The sequence below is a fragment of the Lonchura striata genome, chromosome Z, assembly GCF_050655825.1.
Source record: "Lonchura striata isolate lonStrDom1 chromosome Z, ASM5065582v1, whole genome shotgun sequence".
Taxonomy (NCBI): domain Eukaryota; kingdom Metazoa; phylum Chordata; class Aves; order Passeriformes; family Estrildidae; genus Lonchura; species Lonchura striata.
The window spans coordinates 20,686,775-20,711,102 of NC_140740.1; the positions used below are offsets into that span (position 1 = coordinate 20,686,775).

The 24,328-nt window shown below is 36.3% G+C and overlaps 1 long non-coding RNA gene across 1 annotated transcript in view; it reads right to left on the reverse strand.

Moving 5' to 3' along the window:
* Window positions 1-24,328, reverse strand: part of LOC146763680 (uncharacterized) — a 66,567-nt gene that overhangs the window by 22,838 nt on the left and 19,401 nt on the right. The window lies entirely within an intron of this gene.

A 24,328-nucleotide genomic window follows, 5' to 3' on the forward strand; every position in this document is an offset into this window, starting at 1 on the left:
AGAAGCCATTTTGACCAGACTTTTTCTGCAGAGAGACACATGCTCTTCAGCCATACTGCCACACCACATAACACTTGCTGTCTTCTGCCTCTTCCAAAAGGGCATGGTGATGCTACACAACCACATGTTGGTGCATTTTTCTGTGTGCCAAGCCCACAAAGACCAGCAAGAAGCAGCAAATTACATGTTTTTCACTTCTCTTGGAGGCAAGATCTGGCTCAAAACTGCCTTCAGAGTCGACAATCCATTGAAAATCCTGCCTGCAGATGAGAAGATAACTAGTCTACAATGGCATGAAGAGTCCTAAAATAATGTCATGGCTTTGGGCCACACCAACTAGCAGTGTTCAGCTTCAGAAGAACTCCCCTAAAGATAAGAATGAAGAGCAAGTCCTCTGTTAGGGGTGCTTCAGCCTCAGGTGAAACATGTTGCCCTCACTCAATCCTGTCCTGCTTGTACTTCTGCATGGGATCTCCAAAAGCTTTTTGTGATGAGTCATAACCCACTGTTGACTCATTTTCACATCATGATGGAGCAGCAGTTTTCTGCTCTATACTGGAAATATCAATATAATCAAGGCTGTGCACTCTTTTCAAGTCTTTTGAAATTATGGGATGAGTTGTTATAGTGGCAAATTTCCCTTTTCTTTGTTGTTAATGCTTCTAACCAAGAAAATGGCTGGATATTTATCTTTTTTTCCTTCTTGTATGGTCACCACTCTCAACTACTCAAATTACTCAAATATATTCTGCCTCCTGAACAATGGTGATTTTCAGAGGAAAGTGCTAACATTGTCCTGCCCCTGGTAAGAATTTTCTGCCCAGAAAATACTAACTCCCTGTGTATAATTCTGGAAAATTGCATAGGATACTTATTTGTATGTGCTAAAGATGTGAAAAAATATTACTTAATCCTCTCTCTGAGTTCATATGAGAGCCTCACTTGTGTCAAGGTCTAAAAGTGGAATTAACAGCAAAGAACTGTGATTCTGAATCTCACTATTATTTCCAAATCTCACTATTATTTCCTTTTTGTCATTTCCATAAATTTTCTTGACAGTATACTGCAGTGTATCACAGTAAATTTGTGAATGTTCATTCATTCCTTATTAATACAACTTGAATATTTTGAGATGTTCAGATGAGAAGGACAGCAAAAGGATGTCCTGAAATGTCGTAGTTAATGGAATGGATTGGAAAGTATTATTTTATAATTTAGAGGCCATTCTGGTCTTGAATTGATGGTATGGAACTGTTAGGCATTGGGAATTTTGCTTAATTATGGCATTATCTCACCACATACAGCTTATATTTTCAAGTACTGTAGAAAAATATTAGATACTAATAGCCCTTTCCATTTAGGAGATTATATGAGACTAAGCTACAACAAGGTTTAAAATGCACGTCATCTTTGATCCAACCAAGACAAAATACCATTTAAATAAAATTTTGTATGACATCTGTAATTTCCCTTTAAGGTCTTCTGGTAGCTTCTATCTTTTACATAAGACCATTTTAAATCTCATTAATAATTTTAAAGATATCCTCATCTCAGATTAACTCTCTACCCCTTGGAGGGGACAGGGCATCCTGCCTTTTCTAAATATTTTCCTTTTTTTCTTCCTTTTTATCTACCAAAAGTACCTTTCTATTGCTCTTTCCTACCTCTCTTGTACTCCTTGTGCACTCACCCTGTGGGTATTCTCAGTTCAGTCAGAAAGAAAGGAGAGGTTTCTGCCAGGCTAGTGCCTGAGGAAGAGTTGCAAAGGAATGTAAATAATTCATTATCTCTCTTGTTGTTCACATTGTTTATAGATATGTTCTGCCACTGTGCTTCATTCAGAGCACACCAATGGTGTGGAATGTTTTTACCAAAGAAATTAGTCTTCATGAGATAGAGAGATTAGTCATGCTCTCTATAAAAAGTTCAATGTATTTGAAATAAATCAGTTGAGTTGAGTTGAGTTGAGTTGAGTTCGCTTCTTGTCTTCTGAATTGGTGTCTCTTTATCCATACTGCCTCAACAGCAACACTCACCCCACACGCATTCTTGTTTCTTTATGCTAGAACTAGGTACATTTCAAAAAAGAGACTATCTGCTTTGGCAAACAGTAGAGTGTTTTCTCTGGTGTCACTTAGGCTTGCAAAGTTAACCTGCAAACAATTTTTGGACAAGGGTGAGTGGGTTTGCGCTCTGTGATGCCTCAGAGCCAGCCCTTGTAGATTCCCAGCTATCCCACCAAGCCATGGCCCAGGCCCAGAGCAAACACATTGATATCATACATGGGATGGTAGACCCATGTTTACTTTCCCTATGATCTTGGTTACAAAGACCTTGGTTGCTTTCCCTCTGTAGCCTATTGCACTTTCAGGAACAGCTGCACTGGGATTTCAGCAAGCTAGCCCTACGCAGCTAGGAAGCCACACCCTGCATGCTTCCCTGCTTAGTGGTGTGCTATCCCAGCAGAACTTCTCATGGCTCCAGTTACTACATTTTGAACTTCATCATTAACTAGAGTTCATCAAGCAGACCGTATCTTGTTCTCCCTTCAAGCAAACTAGTGTTAAAAGTGAAATTAAAAAAGAATTGGAGACAGCAAGATAAGTGACAATCATTCTTTGCTGACCTGGCATCAGAAGAGCTGACCACCACTCACACTGTGTCCAGGATATGGGACATGCACAGGCTGAGACGTGTTACTGAGCATTTCTTAGACAACTTCAAAGTGACAGGTATTTCCTGGCCATTCTTCTGGACTAAGTGTGCATGATAGGGTGGAAGAACACCTCCTAATAACATAAAAGATGGTGAATCCATGTTTTAATTTTATAGAACATTGATTTATTTTTATAAAATATTTAATTTTTTTCTTCTAGCACGATGGCACTCAGACATAGCAGTGCTCAGCACCAGAAATGCTATTCAGTGAGCTGTTTTCCGAAGGAAAAGCGCAAATAAGAATTCAGGTTATTTCATCTACCACCAGTGCAACTTGTACTCTTAAAGGACAGCTGCAGCTGATGTGAAAGTGTGACACTTCTGTTGGTTCCCCTTCAGGAGCATCAAGATGGTCTGTGACTTGTGATAGAATTCATAACCATATAATTAGGGCAACCTAACCCTTGTTTAAAGATTGCAGTATATTAAATCAAAATGCTTGGGTGGGCTTTGCTGGTTTTGGAGCAAGCAGCTGCAGGGTGAGGTGACATCAAACATGTAAAACAGAATTCTTCCTCAGGAAACCACTGGACAGGGACTATAGCTGGACTGGTGCTTAGAGTGTTTTTTCATCATCATAAACTTTGGGCTTCTTTTGCAGTGGGGAAATAAAGAATATTCAGATTCAGCCCTCAATAGAAACTTGATGAACCTTGGACATACATGCTCAAACCACAAGTGATAGGCAAAGATGCTTTCAATATCTGAATATCATCAATTGCTTTGAACTTCTCACATTCTTCTTTGCAAACAGTACTAACTTAAATACACAATTCAGAGTGAATGATTTCAGACACATTTTTACAAAATCTTTCAAGATATTTACATTTGAAAGACAAAAATATTTGTTTAGAGTACAACAAAGTAAAAAAGAGGTTAAAAAGACTATACAAGGAATAAGGATCTATTTATTTATTAATCACATACTTTCTAGGGAGTTTTGATCTTTAGGTTTGTTTTAATATTATTGATTTCTAGTCTCTGATCCCAGAGGAAATGTTTTCAGTGAAGCTCTCAAAGTACTAAGTGTAATGAAAAATCAGTTTATGGTGTTCTTCTCTTAAGTATATAGCCTCTAAAAAATTAACAGATAAGAAAATTCCAATACATTATATTCAAAAGCATCAATTTTCTAGGTTTTGACATAAAATAATTTAGTAATTGAAAGTCTATATAGAAGTTTTATCATTTTTATTATATCATGATATATTCTAATTCTCCTATCTGGCTTTATTAGCTTTTAAATAAACACCAAATTTAGGAAAAAGATCTTACAATATTCTCCAAAAATAAAATTCAAAGTAAAAGTTATACAGTTAGTTTCTCTGGGTTTTGTTCTGGCTTGATTTTGGTGGTTTTGTTTGGGGAATTTTTTTGTCTTTCGAAGAACAGGATCATTTAGGCTCTACTAGAAAATATTTATTTGTAAACAGTTCTGCTTGATTGTTTACCTTAATATTCTAGAAAGACTTTTTAACTGTACTATTTTCTGAATCTCTTGGAAAAAGCCCACATTTCTTTTTAGAGGCCAGCATACTAAACTGTGTACTCTATCACATGGTACAATGCTAGCAAATATGGAAAATCCTTCTTCCTATTATTTTTGAGCACAAGACATCTCTGGCCCATTTCTGCAGGACAGCCCAAGTGTTCTCTATAATCACCATTCAAACTATTATGAGGAATGTGGGTTTGTTGCAGGCACTACTGTTATTTCTCATATGCAGTTTAATACTACCTGAAGAAGAGTGAATGGAAAATAGATGAAAATTACACCAATACAGACATACACCTTCACAGAAATCCCTTTACTGTTGTTATGAATGAGTTTATAGCAACACTGTTGCTCAAATAATTCCTACCAAACAAAAAAAGAAAAAAGGGAATGTAAAAGAAAGGGAAAAGTCACCTTTTCAAACGGCTTTTAACAAATTGCCTGCCAGCTCATAATTAATTTCCTGAAAACCTGCTTGGCAGTGCTCTCCCCACTTCATGGCCACAAGGGCTGAGTGATTTGTTGCCATAATGGCTTTCTTGTACAACTTATAAATGAGGTAAAGTGCTTGACAATGACATTTTTTTAGTGTTGACCACCTGCATTTGTCTGCAACCACTTGAAACTCTACTCAGTTCTGGCAATAAGATTTTACCCTAGTGATGTTTCATAAATGCACAGCTTCACAGACAGCACAAGGAAATTGATATTAATATAACTACTCTTAATTATTAAACTGAAAAGGTAATTTGAAGGAGAAAAATTTACCATCCAAATGACACCCTCAGTGTCTCTCCATCTTTGCAATATATCTGACAATAATTTCACATTCCAAAAGAGGAGATCTCATAATAAATAAAGGGTTGTACTTCTGCAAAGGCTTTGCATTTTCAAAGTTACTTGAAAAGAAAAATCAGCTGTGTGGCTTTGTAGCATCCAAGTGGGGCAAGCACTACCAAGACAGGAATGTCCTGTAAAAAACTCCTAAAAGGTATCTAATTAGTGTTTTCAATAATATTGCTTTCCTCCTCTGCAGAGACATAGAAAAAAGGCAATGAAAATGTCCTATACAGAAGATTATCAATTGAGTATATTACCATCATTAATATTTTAACCCTGTTATGACCTATTAATTATTTCATGCTGTTTCCTCTTCACTAACTTTTCAGTAAGAGAACTGTACTGCCGTTTGTAATTATGTAACTATACTCTTCATGAAAAAAAAACACCTACTCTCCCCTCCACCTACCCTGAAAGATATGCAGTCTGGATAAAATTATTGTGTTACAGCCTTTTTTGCATGATCCATAAGCACTGGCATTGTCTGTGTGATCACCCTTCTCTAGAGCCTGTGCAATAAAGATCATACTGCGTTTTCCAAGTTCACTTTCTCTTCCTACTCATTAGCCTAAAATATTTGACCTATTGAAAAGACAGTTTTAACAAGTTGTGGGGCTTTGTGTCCAGTTTCTACTGCTTTAAAGAAAAGACATCAAGGACAGTTATTTGAATATGGAGAACATAATGGGGTGAACAGGAGGCTTTAATGTCAGCACTCATGTATGTGTGTGTGTATATATATGTGTATATATGTATGTATGTATGTATGTAGGTATGTATGTTGGTATGTATTGTGCTATCACTTTATATGATCTTATTTTAAAACAGATTTCTTTCTCTAAATACCTTTTCTTTGATATCAGTGAAGAGAGAAAGAGGTTGACTTTCTCCTTCCACCTTTTTGTCAAGTTTTAAACTGGTCTTGCATTAAAACTAATCAAATTTATGCAGAAATTATTGTAGTAAATATCATTAAGAGTATGAGCTTTTAAAAGATTAGAACCCTAGAAGCTAAAGCACAGAATGGAGAATCAAGAGTGCTTGATCAGTCAACTGCTGATTAACTGAAGTTCTGAGTAAAGAGTGGTTATGTAGTTTCACCCATATTTCTGTTATTTCACAAGTCTATTGTAAAAATTGAGTTTTGTACTCTCAAGAGAAACAGAAGGTTATGAGTTTGACAAGCAATTTTATGGTTTTTGTAACTTTCAAGAAGGCTGAAGAAATCAAATTCTCAACAAATATTTTCCTTCACTATTTTTCCACATTGTTTAATTAGTGCAGGGAGGGCTGAGATGTATACACCAGAGGCTCTCTAAATAAAAATTTTGAAATACTGCTTTAGAAAGGGGAGGAAGACAACAAACAATACATTGGTTAATACAAAAACACAAACCAAATTTTTCAGACCAAGTTTTGCTTCATGAAATGTAGCTTTTCTTCCTGTAGACATAAAGAAATCTGCACTTCATACATGTTGCTAGCCTTGGAAAATGGTTATTGAGAGCAAGTGCTCAGGTGATAATATCTATCTATGTGACGATTTTTCATTTATTGACAAAATAATGCTTCCTTTTGCCCTACAATAAGTCTGAAAGCTTTTACTAGAAAGTGGAAGATATTTTTCTCCTGCTTGTTTTGAAGATTTTTTTTTAAAGCCACTTTTGAATCACAGGTTTTCAGTGGCTGTGCAAAAGTATTCTTTTCTTTTATTTTGTCCATCTCATTTTGTTATTTTTATTTTCCTCAGAGTTCAGTACAAGACCTGAACTTGCTCATGGACTACAGTGTATCCCATCAGATCTGCCTTTGCCACAGGAATACAGTGATCCAAGAGTCCAAGACTACGTGGATTTCTGCAGGAAGACTGCAGATGATCAAGCATAAACACGGACATATATGCTCTGCCTCATAGGCCTGGCTCCTTCATCAGTACACCCATCGTATTCAGAGAGAGAATAGACTCCCAAGTGCACAAGTTCCTTGTCTGCTACCTCCTTGTTGAAATATTACATTTTTAGAACCTTGGTTTTAAACATGCACTATGATTCTGACAACAAATGTTACTGAAGTCCCAACTTCAAATAAATAGTTTAAAATAAAATTTGTATAAATACCCATCTATGCCAACAGTACACTTTGAAAGGAAGCATGGTAAACACAAAGGAAATTAAATGGGATTCGTTTTCATTAGGTGGATGGTTACTTAAACCAGTTATTCTAGTGAAGATTTTATTGTGTGGTGTGACAGCACGTACCCATGTGGCTAAGCAAGAGCTGGTTGAAAAAACAAGCCCCACTCACACCTAGGAGTAGTGTCATGACCAAACCACAATTTCTGTGAGGCATAAATTTAACTTGCTGAAAATTAAGTACAGGCAATGTCGAGCACATTAGACAACAACAGACATATTGCAAGAGAAGAAAGTGGAATTTGATGGAAGGTCCAAAATCTACACATGCTGTGAATAAACCAGACTATTTTTTTTTTATAAAGGGGTATTGTTTTGAATGTGCTTGGTAACTAAGTAAAGCCAGCAGAATTTTTTTGCCAAATATAGTCTCTTGCTCACTGCTAAAAATCTTAGCTTTTAAATTCAGAGCTGAAGTCATTGAAAAAAAGTTTACATTCTTGCAGCCTGCTGCAGTACAGCCAACAAAATGTTTGGCTTAATATTCATGTCTTTCATGAATCTTTCTTAAACATCTAAGACAGAAAATACAATTTCTATTATTTAGTAATTTGATGCTTAAAATTTTGGGTTCCTTCCCTTCTTTTCTCCCTTTTTCTTTTTTTTTTTTTGACATGTTCAGAAAAGACCCAGTAGGGTCACTGCTGTGGTATTAAGCTATGTGAAGCATGTCATAACTTAAAGAAATCATGCTTTCTGTTGTAGATCACAATTACTAGCAGTACGTCTTTTGTTGTTTGAGGGTTTTTTTGTCATATGCCAAGCCAGTGTAAAGGAGGAAAAGGAGATTTTGTTTTTCACAGTAGCTTGAAGCAGTGGTGACATGGGCCTGGAAAACTAGCAGATCATAGGAAAACTGACTATTAAAACCATTCCAAACTGCTACATTTCTTTAAGGCAATCTTGTCCAAATGACACACTATAAAAAATATTAAAATTAATAGAACAATGGCTGAAAGTTTGAATTGTCTTCCATTCCTTGTATATATTTGATGCTCATTGTTTTTAGCCATTCCAGCAGGCCAGCATGGGGCATTTTGGATCCTGAATCTGGGTCTGAATGGGCCAGCCCCTCCATGTACTGGCAACAGTGCCAGGACCAAGATGGAGAGACACAGGCCATGCCTTGTGCCTTCAGGAGACATGAGGGAGTGTTTGGCTCCAATTGAATTTTGCTCAGCCAAACCTGTAAGAGCTGGGGTACCACACTTCCTTCTTCCCACTCCAGGCTGAGTGAAAACAAACAGGAAAACAAACTCTGAAATTAGCTTTTGGGTATCTTTCCATTTAAACAAACAAAAATCAATTTTTCTGTTAATTATTTCATCTGCTTTCTCCACTCACTATTTCACATCTGTAATACCTGGTTTCTTCTGGAAGCAAGGAGAAATGGGGCATTCAGGGCCAACCCCACAGGTATCAGCAATGCAAACACAAAGGCAAAACCGAGATCATGCTGGGGTCCAACTGCTGAATTTAGCTTCCTCTAAACTGCCAGAAGTATGACTACCACAAGGAAAGATTTAGCTGAAAGTAGACAACTTTTCGCCTTTTGAGACATTTTGAATGTTGTATTAAGCCAACATAAGAATAAACATGTTGGCACTTGCTAATATAATTGCGTAAAGAGTGTACTTCAGTTGGTGTTTTGCTTTGCTTCTTTCATAGCCATACTAGAATTGTTGGATGTTCAGGTGATTGCTCTCTCAGTATGCAATGGCAGGCTAGAAAGAGAATAGAAGAATAGAGAAGGTGGGTGTACATGACTGGGTCTGTTGATGGGATGCAGTTTGGTAGGAAACAGGGATTGTCTCAGAGGATTCACATTGCAGCAGGCAGACTTGTTTTCTAAAACAGGAAGGCACAATCAGAGCAGAATATTTTTTCAGTTTTTTCTGGTGTGAGGATGAGCCGAGCCCCTCTGATACCCTGTCACCTTCTCTTATTTGCTGCAACAGAGAATAACTCTTCTCATGCCTACCAATTTCTCTGTGATTGAGATGCCCAAGTATGATGAACACTCACAGTGAGCATTTTCATGTTAATAACACAAGAACAATTGCAAATTTTTCACTGATATATTTGGTAGGAGGTGTCTTATCCAGATACACATTGTAAGGAGGGAAATCTACTTCCATACCTACTACCTGAAAAGTGTAAAGTTGGGATATCATTTTATTTACATGAATTTCCAAAAAGTATACAAATGCTTACTTTTGTTTCTTCACCCATTTTCTTCCCTTTTCAAGGTGCATGAAGTAGGAAAACATGTCTGAAAATACTGTTTAAAAGCCCACATTATAAGTTATGTCTTCTAAAATACCTTTTCCCTCAGGCTTGGTAAGTGTATTGTCAATTCTCCCTTACCCCATGTACTTGATTGCCAGATTTGAATTCTTGAACTTCTAAGGCTTTGAAGATGTTCCTCAACATATGACAGTTTAGGTGGTTTTGATGAAATTACTTCAAGATATAAAGACAAGCATTAGCATAAAGCATTTCAAAAATTAATTTTTTAAGAGACACCACAGAAGAGTTGCTACCCGTGCTAAACAGTTCAATTTTATTCTGTTATAGGGAATACCTTTTTTACTGGACCCTTTATTTCATCTGTAGAAGGTAAGATCATTTACAAATTCAATATCTTTCTCTCTTCAATGTTCAAATGATACAGGGATAGCTATTTAAGACTTTGAGAATCACAAGGAGGATAAAAAAATTTCCATTCAGTTATATGCAACACTAATCAAAGAAAACAAAATAATCAATGAAATTAATTATTTTAACTAAGTTAATTGATAAACTTAACCTAATCAGTATTGATAGCACTTGGAATTTTATGACCATTCACTGGGAAGATTACATAAAAGCAAACTTCAGAGAATTAGATCCAGAATCTTTAAGACTCAGCTCCTTATAAATACGTTTCCTATTGAAAAAATCATAAGTACTAACAAGTGAAAAAATCAGAAGACAAATTACAAAAATAATGAATTAATGGAATGTAACACTGACATTTCTGACTTTGACTAACACATCATAAGGTTTCTCCCAATATCTATCTCTCTTTTTAGTTTGGACATTTCTTTTTTTTTTATTCTGAAGCCAGCCTCACATTTGAAGATATAGTTTGGGATTTCTGAAAAACTAGGGGTTGCAGTGTTGGTAATTTAATAACATTTTACTGGTTTCCAGACTCCTTTTATAATTTTGTTTTAATTTTCCCCCTATTATCCTTGTCTCCCCCTCTGACGGCCCAGTGAAAAGCACCAATGTCTTAAAAGCTCAAGTCTCCTCAAATTACAAGTAGCACCAAGCTAAGACCTAATGCTGCCTGTGCCACCCACAGCCACTGTCATTCATGTCAGACTTTTACTGACAACAGCTGATCTCTGACAGGCAATGTAAAATTCAAAGAATTCAGAATTAAAAAGCACAAACCAAAAACAAACCCTGCCCCTAAAAACTAAAAAACTCAAATCCACTGTTATAAAGTTCAAACAAATTAATAGAGACATGGATCACTCACATTGATTTAATATACTGCCCTAGTTTTTCAGCATGGATGGCTTTACACCCACTGCTATCCCATAATAAATATTGATCCTGCTGCTCTGCACTTTAAGAAAAGTAAAACTTCAGAAAGAATCATGGTGGAAATTTCCAGAATATAGATCATGTGTTTGGATAAAGACAGTCTTTTTATATTTAATTACTAGGCCTGGGAAGATTAGTTGCCCTGCCTGCTGTTTCTGCCTGAGTGCACTTAAATGAATTTATGCAGGTGGGATTCTCCATGAATAGGAGCATTTCCTTTCCCTACCACCACTTGCTTCTTTCTTCTTGCTGTACAACTACTGAATAGGAAAAAAGAAATTTCCATCAGCTTTGTTGCTAACGCTTCTGGTCTTCCTTGTTCTGGGTGAGGAATGGTTTTGTTATCTTTTGAAGAAGCCAGGACAAAGAATCAGCAAAATCAACACATCTCACATCAGTTTAGAAATTAGCTCTATTAAATATTACAATGCTTTTCAACTGTTGTCTGAAGAAAATAATTTCTGTGGCATAAACAGGGCTTGTCTTAAAGGTTTTGCAGAGATAAAAGACCTTCATCCACCAGCAACTAAGTACGACAGGAAATAGACTCCTGAAGTCTTTGGCATATTTGCATGTAAAGGATTATTCCAAACTGTATTAAAACTAATCATGTCTTTTCAAACATGCTTGGGGTTTTTCATGAAGGTAGTTGGTAACAGACCTGCAAGGTTCCAGCCTATAACGGCTCTGGATTATCTAAAAATAGACTGTCAGTTTCTATTTTTAGCAGCAGTGATATAAATCCAAAGAAACCCCACCAATTTCAGACTAGTTGTCTTGTATGTACGTTTGAATTAAAGATGTCAAATCAGCCTCTATTTTATTGCTGCACACCCCTAGATGCAAATCTCTGATTCTGCAAACAAAATCTGTACTAATTCATTAATTCTGTGCATCAGCCACCTGAGTAAGTGTTAATATTTTCAGGGGAAAAAAAGGCTGTGAGTGTTCTTTACTGCCAGTCTGTTTTAATAGTATCTTGAGGATTGAGACAGCTGAAACAGCAATTGCTCAGAATGCTCTTTAAGCCACAATGTTTTGGTTACCTCACTTACCTCAGAATATTTTTTTCTGTGAATTAGAAACTGAATTATTCCTTATGTAGTTTTCAACTATTTCAAAGATTCCTTTGCAATGCCAAGATGCAGTAAAATCCAATGTAATGTAAATCACTCTCTGATAGTATTTTCTCCTTTCACTTTTTGGATAAATCTGTAAGCGCAATGAAAAAAATTTATTTTCAATGGCACCAGTGGAGAAACTGGTGTCAGAGATGGAGTTTAAAAGTCATATCATCTTGCTAATAGCTAAATAAGGTATTTCCTAAACTGGATTTTGGGTACACTACTTTGAAGTTTGAACATTTATTATTTTGGTAAGGAGAACATTTTAACTGATGAAACTGGGGATCACATAATATCATCCTCCTGGCTCATTTAATAATACATAGTAATGCAGTATATATTTCCAGTGCAACCTCTCTTTCTTGTCTAGCACTATTTCTGCAAATTGATGTATTTTTCTGAGCAGCAAACCCAAGCACTAATGTGGTCAAGAGAAACTGGAACAAATGACCGCTTGCTCTGGAGAGCAGCACATTGTGAGATCGAAGTCCTTCATGTTTAGATAGTGGCTTGGCTCTCAGCAACAGGTCATAGCCACAGAAACAAGAGCTGCATGAAATATCATGCAGGGCCTGTAAACCCAGGAATTCTCTATATGCTGCCAGCAGTGTCCTACAGCATCTCAAGCAGCCTGTCCCAACCTGGAAAGACTGCAAATATTTCTGAATAGACCTGCTGGGTTTGGCAGAAGTCAGTACATTAAGCTAACAGGGGAGCCTGTTTTTAAGTCTTTATTTTATAAGTCTGCTAAATATCATAGTAAGTCCAAGACAAAGATGTTTCTCATAGCAATAATTCCACTGCTTCCTATATAAGAGTTAATTAAAAATTAATGCACTTTGTTTTAATGTCCTTTTTTGGAAAGCAAATAACTCACCCAAAGTTCAAATATGTTGATGCTTAAATAACATAAGATACCAGTATGTGCTTTCTCTTCAAGTGGAAAAACAAAAAAACCTCCAGATTTTATCCAATGAGATACAGTATGTGTAATTACCAAGGATGTTATATTGAGACATTGAATCAAAAGTCCCCTTTTCTAGACATCCCATGTACCTTTCTTTCCTATTTAGAAAGCAAAAGTGTATGACAGTAAATTCAACACTCTTCTAAAAAGAGTGATTTCCTTGCAACATGTGGACTCCCAAGACAGCATTCCTGAAGAGCTGGTTTACCTGTAGTTGCAGTCAACCATCCTAAACATTCCTGCATCTGCTCCCCAAAATCCCTTCCAGAAACCTTGTCAATGGCCTCAAACCCAAGTCTTGGGTGATTTAGAAAGCTTCCTTTCTAATTTCATGGTCTGTGCCAGGCATATCAGTAGATCCATTTTACTTTACATAGATACTTCTACCTTCTCCACTCTCACACAAATCTGACTTCTTGTGGTTAGCAACCAACTGGCATTTTCAAAGGCACCCATCTCCACCCACTCACAAAGTAGACCAGGATAGCAGGGTTCCTATTGACAAGCCAAACCAGTCAATCTGCTCAAGGATGTGAAATTCTGAGCTGGCTTGGACTAGTAGCAAGAAATTACTCAGATGTACCCCAATGTACACATTTTAAATACATTCTTCTTAGAGTTGCAAAGATTGCACTAGGGTGTAACTAAATAAGAATGCTGATGTCCATAATTATAAATTACTCTTTTAAAAGTTTTAATTTAAAGGCATAAATGTGGTAACCTTAAAAGAACCAACAATAGAGTGCATGGCTTGATTTCAAATTTCTATATTTACACAAGCAGAGATCAGAACGAACAAGGAATCTTGCCATTCTTTTTGTGCCAGGTGAAGAATGTCCAATCTTATTCCTACAATGAAATCAAAAAGGCAGATTAAATTACTTTTCATACTGGGGATTGCAAGAACAAACTAAACGGCAAGCGTCAGCCCTGAACATGTTTCTTTTCCTCAGTAATATAATGGAAGAGAGCAGTACTCCTTATTCACTGGTATTACTTTTGCTGGTACATGCAGTTGAAGAACTGGACCATTAGGTTTTAGCTCTTGGTTTTTTGAATTGTGCTTGATCCTTTGAGGAAAAAGAAAAAAAGGCTGTAACTAAGTAAATTAAGTACTTTCAAATTGTTGACACAACCCTTGTTTTCCATCAGAAAAACTATTTAATATCATAAATGAAAAATTATAGCATTGTTACATAATAAATATAAGTTTTGCTATTGCTACAGAATCCCTTATACTTACAGAGCACTACATATTACAGTTCAAGATATACTATTTAGATTTAACAGAATTAAATTGTATTCTCAATAACAAAATGTATTATGTTACACATTAATAAAAAATACCTTACTATGGACCAGCAAATCTTCCATTAAAATTAAAGGGTATTTGTGCTGGAGAGCTATAAATTATGTATTTTTTACAGGATTCTTTCAAACCGCAGCCTAGTGAAATGCATAGATATACTTCCATTGGCTTTAGTGACATCAGGAGCTAACGCACTGCAAACAATACATCCTCCTAATGAAGAATCACAGGGAAAGAAAAAGCAGTTTTATTCTAAATGAAGATGTTTTGAAAGGGTTTTTTATCTATATCAGAAATTAGTGAGTAGAAATTGGTTCAGCATAATGTATAATTCTTTCTCTTATTCCAATCAATTGCTAACCTGATTCTCCACAATTTTGTCACTTGCCTGCAGATTTGAAATCTTAAGCGAGGGCACAAGGTCTTGAATTACCAACAAAGACAAATTTGTAGCATGCCATTTTTAACAAAGGAAAAAATCATTATCAAACCTTTCAGACAGTGCAAATAAAATACAATTTCTATTTCAATTAGTATTTCTGTTCTTTGTAAAGCATGTCTTTGATAACAGATAATAAGTTTCCATACCAAAACTGGGCACACTGGCATCCACTACTCCATGTCAAGCTTTGCATAAGGGCAATGATGATGGAACACAACAGCAGCATTCACAAAAAGGCACACTTGCCCATGTGCAAAACTAATACAACAGTGTAAAAGAACAAATAAAGGCTTGGAGTCTTAGAAAATTTCAGTTCCAACTTGCCACACTCAGGAGAAAAGGGAAAAAGAGTAGAAAATATTTCATAATACCCCTTTCTGAGGTCTGAGGCAGATTATTAAAGTTTGCCCTTCCAACTATAATCCTTATTGCCCACTCAGCAACTAACACATAAGACAGTCTGTTTTGTTGCTTTTACTTCAGGGGTACGTAGGGCACTTTGCTGATAAAGAACAGTTTACATAGACCAAGGAAGTACATATAAGAAAAACAAGTGCTTTTTGTTATTGACCCTGTCAGTTTTGTTGCCTGCAGAGGGGGCCAGTATCAGATGTAGGAAAGAGATATCCAGCAAAGGTCAAGGCATCCAGTACTTAATTTTCCTTAATCTTCCATCACCTGGAAGTCAGCTAAAATGGTCTGAATTCTGCCTTGGATATAGTTTCTTGAAACCATGCAATGGAGCCAATACATTGTCTTTGAAACAACACCATCATTATTAGCACCATTTTTTCCTAAAAAAAACCATACATCAATGTATAAATGGATAGATTGTCTAAAAAACAGACCAAGGTGTTGGGGTGGTGGATGGGATTATGAGCCACACAACATTCTTTTCACCGCCACTAGCCCCCTGGCACAAATGAGTTGCAGCATCTGTGCCATCTCTGCTCCGGGATCAGCTATGCAAAAGAGACACCAGCTGGGCAGCAGGGTGACCTTCTCTCCTCCCTTCATATCAGCCAGAAAAGTTGTCATATGTGCAAACTTCTTTCCCAAATTCATATGTACCCACTCACTTGATGGATTTGTATACCCCAATATGGAGCCTGGAGTTGCCATGGCTACACCTGCCTGACGGGCCCAAAACCGATAGCACCGTGTACTCTGCAGCTCTGCCCCAAACACCCTCTTCCAAGCATCCCAGCAGGGCTGGAAGCACCCCATACCCCCCAAACGTATGTTTTCCCTCACAATCCATAGCACAGTTACATTTTCACCATCTCCCAGGACAAATTCTGTAGATTTAAGCAAAGCTTCAGCTCTGATCATAACCAAGGGATATCAGTTTTTCAGGGTACAATCAAGATTTTTAGAACCAGCAAAACATTGTATTAGGCTGTGTAACAGAATTGGAATGGTTTTATAAATCAGCATATGGAAATTAAGATACTTGAGGAATAAATCTTCCAAAGAAATTGTTGTGAATAAGTTCTCATTTTAAGTATGATTAGATTTCCGAGGCAGTAAAAGTTGAATTAATTATAAAACTATCTAAACAATGACAGATAAAACAAAAAACATGCAAACACAAACCTCTCATATTTTTTCTGCAGAACTTATATTTTATATTTTTACTTAGTCACAGCCACAGGTCTTAAGGTGGAGAGCAGATTTATTCCACAAGGACTGAGACACTGTTTTCCAAAGTACATGATTTTCAGATATGGATTACAACTGTTACAATCTATTACAAGATTTAAATGAATCATGAAAGCCAAAGAATATATTGAAACTTTGCATAAAACCAGATACTTCCAAGCTTCTAAAGAATTTGTGAAAATGAAACCTATGTACATGTATCTTCCTCTTAAAAACACAAAGGAATTACTTTTAGCAGTTGCTTTGCTGTTTTCACTACTAGCACATAACCACAAATTATAGTGTTCTGTAAAGAGCATTTTCTTATAGACTAACAAAGAATCTACCCTTCAGACTGAAAACTTCTTGCATTTCCCTGACCACTTTGAGGAAGATGAGGAGTCCAAGGATCTCAAAATCCATACAAGAGTAAACTAGCATCTGACATGTATGTAAGGCCTTGTTTTAGAAGTCATGCAATGAATTTATTTTTTACACTTTATCTGAATCTGTATTGTCAGTGTCTTAAATCTTCCTTGATTATGTGCAAAACTTTTTTTCCATTGTGTAAATAAATCCTCAGATTCTTCTTTTTTTCCACACTGGCAAATCCAGTAAAAATCTGCTAAGTCTGAAAAGCTCCATTTTTCCAATAATTTTTAAATAAATCATTATTAAATCTATATATTCAGAGAGAGGTTTTTCCTGGTCCTCAGAAGGCATCTATTCTGGCCTTGTTTTTCTTAGGCAAATATCACTCAGCAGAAAAAATATTTTCTGGGAATAGGTTTACAAATTTATATTCAATAAAACATGATTTGATAAAATTTCAGGAGTTTGTTTTTTCTATATGTGTATTTGGTAAGATGCTTATGATGCAGAAATTTAGGTTGTGTTCCACCCTGCATTAGTTGTGCCTGTGCAGAGTTGGAAGAAAGGGCACGCAGTCAACTAAGTTCAATTATTTACTGTGTGTGAAGAAAATCCTGAAATGTAGCTCAAAGTATGTAATACCTTTTCAATATTTATGATTAAGCATTAAAGTATGAGGTGCGCTGATGGAAAAAGGACTTGAATGATGAAATTAGATTCCAAACTTTCCTGGTGAGAAGAGTCCCATTAACTGGGTTCAAAAATGCCAGCAGTGGTTTAGTTCTTTTTCCACTGCTCCTATGGTTTCAGCCAAAGAAAATGAACTGTAGAGGTGGAACATCTAAGCAAGCCTTGTGAAGGATCTCTAGTGACTTCCCTGACTTCCTCTGTAATGCAGGGTTTATCCAACATATGTTAAAAGATTTGTCCCAAAGTTTGAGAAACATGGTTTATCCAATGCAGAGAAAGCAAAAAATCAAAGGGAAATTTTCCCTATCAGAAATTCTTGAAGGCTTTGTCTTTCATTTCAGGTATGGCCAGAAAATATTTCCTTTTCTTTTTTGCACATGGTTTGTTCATTATCAAATGTTATCAATGTTATGTCTTCCAACCAGTCAGCCTTGAGTATTCAGAAAATTAAAGACCATGATGACACTGAAAATGAAGAGAAAAATAAAAATGCAGACTGATTGTTCAGCAGAGGTCTGGAGGGGAGCTATCTTTGGGCAGGCCTGCTTACAGAATCAGGGCCTTATTTATCAACTTGTATGTTTATATTTAAAGTTGTTTAGTGTCAATCGTCAGCCCTCATCTTCCCAGTGGTATCTAGGCACATTTTCTGGAGCGAGAGCTACAACTTATGTGAGTTAAAACTTATTCATTTTGCTGGAAATGAGACAGTGGCCCCTGAAGGGTTCATGTCCTGTCCCTTGAAGCTCTTTTTCTTTTTTTTCCCCTTTGTCTTGTTAGGAAAAGAACGCAAAAAAAATTATCTGTCTAAAACTTCAGTTCTTTAAAATGTTTAGTTAAGAATTGAAGGGAAACAACATCTTTAAAGGTTATTTTAATTACATTTACTTAGACTTCCCATAAACAAAATTTTGTTAACTGTTCAAATTATTCAGTGTTAATTTGACTTTATTTTTTTTTGATGACTAAAAGGAAAATAAAGGATATGAAAGGCAGTAATTTTAAAGTTAGTTTGACCCTTGAAGGTGTTTATTTTTAGTATATAATGTAAAGAATGCTAAAAGAAGGAGAGAAAAATAAACCTAGGTCAGAAATGAAAAAGTGTTGTTTTGGGAAAAGTAACAAGTTCTTTTGGTTTCATTTATTGCTCAATTTTTACTTTTTTTCAAGCTGCATTATTGTTTTTTTACATGAATCATTGCATGATATCATTTACAATCTGAGCAACAAAGACAGCAATTGCTGCAATAGTTAGTGGGATTTCATGGTATCTTCTAGATCTTGTGAATGCTCTAACTGTAACAATGAAAACACACATGTATTAAAGACAACAAGATAGCATAAAATGAAATAATTACTTTACAATCCGCTTTCACAGACATCTGGCTTTCTACTCAAAGCTTGTCCCACCAGGCCAAAAATTAGCTGGATATTCTTTTACTAGGCATTTGAGAAATATTTGGGATTCAGGAGACAATTCTGGAGACAGAAGACATGCAAAGTCCTTGGAAACTATGTGTCAGCCTCCATGTCTCCAATGGAAAAAAAAGTCTGCAGAGAAATCTGACCAACACCAAGCAACTGTTCTGAAGAATGTGGCTTTAGCTTTTCAGAATGGAGTCAGCCTGGTAATGACTGCAGCTGTAGTGAGGGGACACAAAAAGCAGAGAGCAGATGGGGTACAGGGAGAAGCACTCCCATTTCATCAATTCTGAATGAAATATTTCCTTTAGTAATAAGCCCAGATTCAAAATTCTTCACTCTAATTGACCTTAAGTAATAACTGCTGAGAGAGAGTGATTTAATAGCTGGTAATTACAGCCCTTCTTTTATGAGATTTAGGCTTTCATCCACAGAGCCTGAGAATGAAATATGAGTTAAACTGCTGTTCTCTGAGCTCAGAGTATTGGGTTACAAATATTTGTCCAAAACAATAGGAGAAAAGAAGTGTATTGTCACCCTAAATTTCACAGGGTGTATAAAAATCAATACATCTTCCTGCAATGTGGCGTTTACTGCACCACAACCTTTTAACCTAATAATGCAAAATGCTAAACTAATTCTGGTTTCCGCTAGGAGGAAAGGCCTTGTTTTTACACTTGGTGTTATTTTATTTGAAACATGATAATTATAGGAGTCACAAGTGATGCTGCCCATGATTTACCATAACAAGATTTTTTAATAAAGATGTTTAGATTATAACATCAAGTCTTAAAATACAGGGAAATGCTAGAATTAAGATGAGGAGTGCATCTTTAAATTATCTCCTTCCTCCTTTTGTTACATATATTATGTCACACTCTTCAAATACTTTGTCATAAACTTCTGTTTCTATCAGAGTTCAGCTTCATTCTATATAGAGAATAGATCATTTTCTGGGCTTGAGTTGGGCTTATATTTTGAAGAAGACTTTTGTCCAAGGCATTTTTTTTTTCAGATTTTTTTTTTTGGAAAACAGTGAATGTGTCACTGGGTTGCAAGATGAGGAAAGAGAGTTTTGTAATTAGACACCATCAAATGCTACACTATCCAATGCAGCCCTTCAGCACTATTCTCTTTCACTGTACAAGCCTGTCAGGGAAAAAAGTATTTATAGATTGCTTCACAGTTTTCCATGTTACCTCCCTGAGCCAGAGACTTGCCTAAATAGTCCATGATGTGCAGAGCATCACAATGAATCTCTGGGAAAACTTAAACTGGTCACCCTGAGTCAACCTGAAATTTATGTCTTTCTCTCCCTCAGCGTATTGTCAAAATCCAGATTTTTTAAAAGGGTTTCTAATAGATACAAAGTGGAATATGAGTATGTTTGGACTAAGAATGTCTGCACTAATGTATATGAGAAAATCCCACCGGGGTTGAGATTATGAGATTATGTTGTTGATGTTGACTTCTTCCCACTATTTCCACACTCAGGCACAGCAACAAATCTTCTAAGTCCCATGGCTTTGACATCTTACATAAGGAATTCAGGGTCAATAGGATGGAATATTATGACTGTGTTAAATCAGGCCCAAATCCCTTGACAAAGGTTAAAGAAATTAGTTTTTCACTCTTTTCATCAAGTTGAGAGTGAAAAAAAGATGTGGAAAAGATGACTGTTGTTCTAGATAGACCAACAACACTGATTTTCATGTATAAATATGAAATATTCTCAGAATAGAAAACAATATTTATTATTTAAATTCAGTATAAGGTGGACATAAGTTACTGTGAAAATGACACTAGAGGAATAATGGCATTTTACTATTGTAACAATTAACAGAAGCAAATAATGAACAGAAGTATATCATTCTTTAGACTGCTGTCTAGAAAAATATCTTGTTACAAAAAATACTTTAGTAATATCCTTGGAAGTGCATCATATAAACCAAGGTATATGAATTTGAGTTACAAATACAAGCTGTTCTTATGTAGAACTTAAGGTCAGTAACAGATGTTGCACATTCCTATAGATGCATGCCCAAAGACAAGGATTTTTTTTTTTTATTTTAATGGCAGAAATCTGCCAGCTATTCTTGCCTTGTCTGCAACAGCTGAGCAATCTTTCAGTGCCATGAGGAGATTGAAAACTTGGCTCATATCGAGCATGGACAAGCTTGCCTTAATCACATTGCTCTTTTAAATGTACACAAGGACATCAACATTGACAGTGCTACAGTAAAGCAGCCATTTGCTGAAAACAACTGTCAACATTGTCAAGTTTTTTGGAACCTTTTACTATGCAATTTCTGTGACAAAGCTTGTATAATTCTGTTTATCAGCTGCAGCAACAAATTTATACCAAAGAGACATAAAAAAACATACTGGAATAATAGAAATATTTCTATTACTAGTTTCCACCTGACATTGTAAAGCAAATCAATTAAAAGACATTAGAAAATAAATTAACTGAAACATCCAGAGATTCCAGTCTCATTTAAATTAATTTCAAAATTTTTCATAAAAAGTTGCAAAAACAAAGTAAAATTTTTGTCTTTGGTTCACAAGTCAGGCTTATTCTAAATTCTTAATGTCTTTTTATTTCTATACTAATCTTCCTATTGAACTTCTAAAGATATGCTTGAAAAAATAAACATAATTACATTATTTGTGGTGCTAACCTGGAATTTTAGAAATCCCAACATAGGATTGACTCAGAATAGGCACAGAAATGCTTCAAACTTCATAGTAAAATGCTGCAGAGGGTGGGGTGGTGCCAAATCTGTACCTGTATTAGCTATTGGAAATTCTGGCTCTTCCAGCACCTCTCAAGACCAGTCTCTCAGTATCTGCCTCTCTGTAAGTTACTGGACCATTAACACAAGTCTGCAAATGGTCTTGGGATTCCTGGCATTATGGCACTTTCAGCTTATTGTACTCTGCTTTCATGCTTTTCTGAGAGTAAGTATTACTTAAATAAATAATAAAATTAATGGTATTAAATAAACAGTATTTTGTTAATTATAGTAATTCATACATGAAAACATATGAAGTTATTTCCAGCCAAATTTCATCCCAAGTGGTCTTTCTGATTACCCAAAGTCCTAATTCCACTAGTTTGCCTTACAGAAGTGGGGTGTTTTCTTCTTTCAATGAATCATTTTTCCTAGTGACCCATAAAATACTTTGTAAAGAAGAACAGGGATCCTGTCTCACACCTGAGATAGGTTATGAGGACAGCTCTGTGTTTGCCCCTGCAGTTCTATTCAGACTGAGCACTAATGCTGCAGAATCTATGAGCCCATGGACTACCAAACCATTCCTCTTGAATGCTAATGAGGGCTCTGGATGATACTGTCAACATTTCCCTGTGTCTTCTAAATCAAAATTTCTAAAGGAGTCATATATATATATATATATATATATATATATAAAATACATGCTGACACTTTTAGCTGTTCCAGTTCATTTTTCTAATAGACCCTTGCAATGCCTGGGAGATATCTCAGCACAAATGTTACAATTCCTGGTGTTTGTCTTGAATTAAAGAGAAAGGAGGGAGGAGAAGACAGATTGTGGATACCCAGAGAGTTTCATAACTCCCAAGAGAACCTAGTGCACACTGTCAAAGTGAGTGGTGACTCACAGTTAATTTGGTTGATGGCCTGAGGCTGCAAATAATACTCTTGCCCACACCCAGGTTATTCAGCTGTATAATAAGGATGCAGAAGCCTTATCATGGCTTCTGTGGGGACTCAAAATCATTTATATGGTTTTGCCATGCAGGGGAAGCGCTAAGTAATACGGAATTGTATATGTATTGCTCTGAGCTTAGGTTGTGTTTCTAACTATTCCTGAAGTTTAGGAACATTAGAATAGTTAATCTTCATGTGATGACAAAAGGAAGCAGGAAAATAAAGTGACACCCTTGAATGAACTGTGAGGAAATAAAATGCACAAAGTGTGATAATGCCATGTCTCTCTGTTACCATGCATTTCTGGGCTGAAAAGATATGGTTTGATGGGTAATTTGTCATGCTGTGCAATAGAGAACAACAGTAAAGAGTCTTCAGACAGAAGAAAATTACACAAATAGTAGGGTGGAGAGGTATAATCGAAGATGGCAAAAATCTGAAAGAAAGGCATTTAAAATTACTATACTGACCTACTAAATGCAGTTGGGCATGGAATCCTGACCTCACAAGATGGAGCATTAAACGACAGCCAACAGTGACACTACTGCAGAATAATGTCAATCTTATGGAGATCTTATAAGGTTAAAAAAATTGTTAGATCAAATAACTAAATCCTTGTTTTACACTTGCATGGGCAGCCTGAATAAATAGTGAACCTACAACAATGAAAAAATTCTATATAGTCAAGCTGGCAGCTGGTATCCAGACCCATGGAACCAAGACCTCCACTTCTTCTCATGATCTGTACAAGGATTCATTCTTCACCACTAGATTTGTGTCTGTAGACAGCCCTAGTGATGTGAATATTTGCTGCTCAGATGATTTGTTCACTTGTCTCTGAAGACAGAAATTATACCCAGTGATTTCAGTTCTCTGCAGAAGCCAGGCAAGAACCACCAGATATGTGACCTTTTCTACTCAATGGGTCCACTGTTCCTCAAATCCTTGGTTCTTTAACAAAAGCTGTTGTGAATTAGAGAAAAATCAGAGAATCAGAGAATCAAAGAATGGACCTGTAAGTATCATGGAGGCAAAATCCTGCACAGGACACTGCAAGAATGACATCATGGGTTTAAGAGCATTATCCAAGCAATTCTTGAACTCAGGCTTGGTGCTGTCACTTCTCTGGGGACTTGGTTCCAACTCTGGGTGAAAAACTTTTCTCTGCTGTCCAACCTAAACCTCCCCCAACTCACCTTAGTATAATTTACTCAAATCCTGTCACTGGTCACAACAGTGAAGGTATGTGTACCTGCTCCCTTTCTTTCTATCACAAGGAATTTGAAGACTGCTCTGGGGTCTCCCCTCAGTCTTTTCTTTTCCCGGTTGAACAGACCAAGTAAACTCAGCCACTCCTTATATGGCTTCCCCTCCAGACCCTTCATCATCCTTATGGGCCGCCTTTGGACACTCTCCAATGGTTTTATATCTTTCTTATATTGTGGCATCCAAAACTGCACACAGGATTTGTGGTGAGGCCACACCAATGCAAAATAAAACATGTCCTTTGACCAGCAGGTAATGCTGAGCTTGATGCACCCCATTAAGAAGTGCTTGAGTCTCAGATATGGAATCTTGTGCTACAGAGACAAAGTCAGATGCCTTCCTGTAAGGTGCCCACAAATGACCTTCAGTTCATCCTTCTTTCTCTTCTGCTTCCCATACCATCCTAGCACATCAGTGAAATACCCTAAATGAAGCAGAAGGACAGTTTGCTTTTCCTTTTGATTTATTACATATTACCTACTCTTCTCAGAGACATGTTGTGACCTAAACCCCTTAGAAACATTAAGATACCAAAGACTGATATAACATCTATGACTG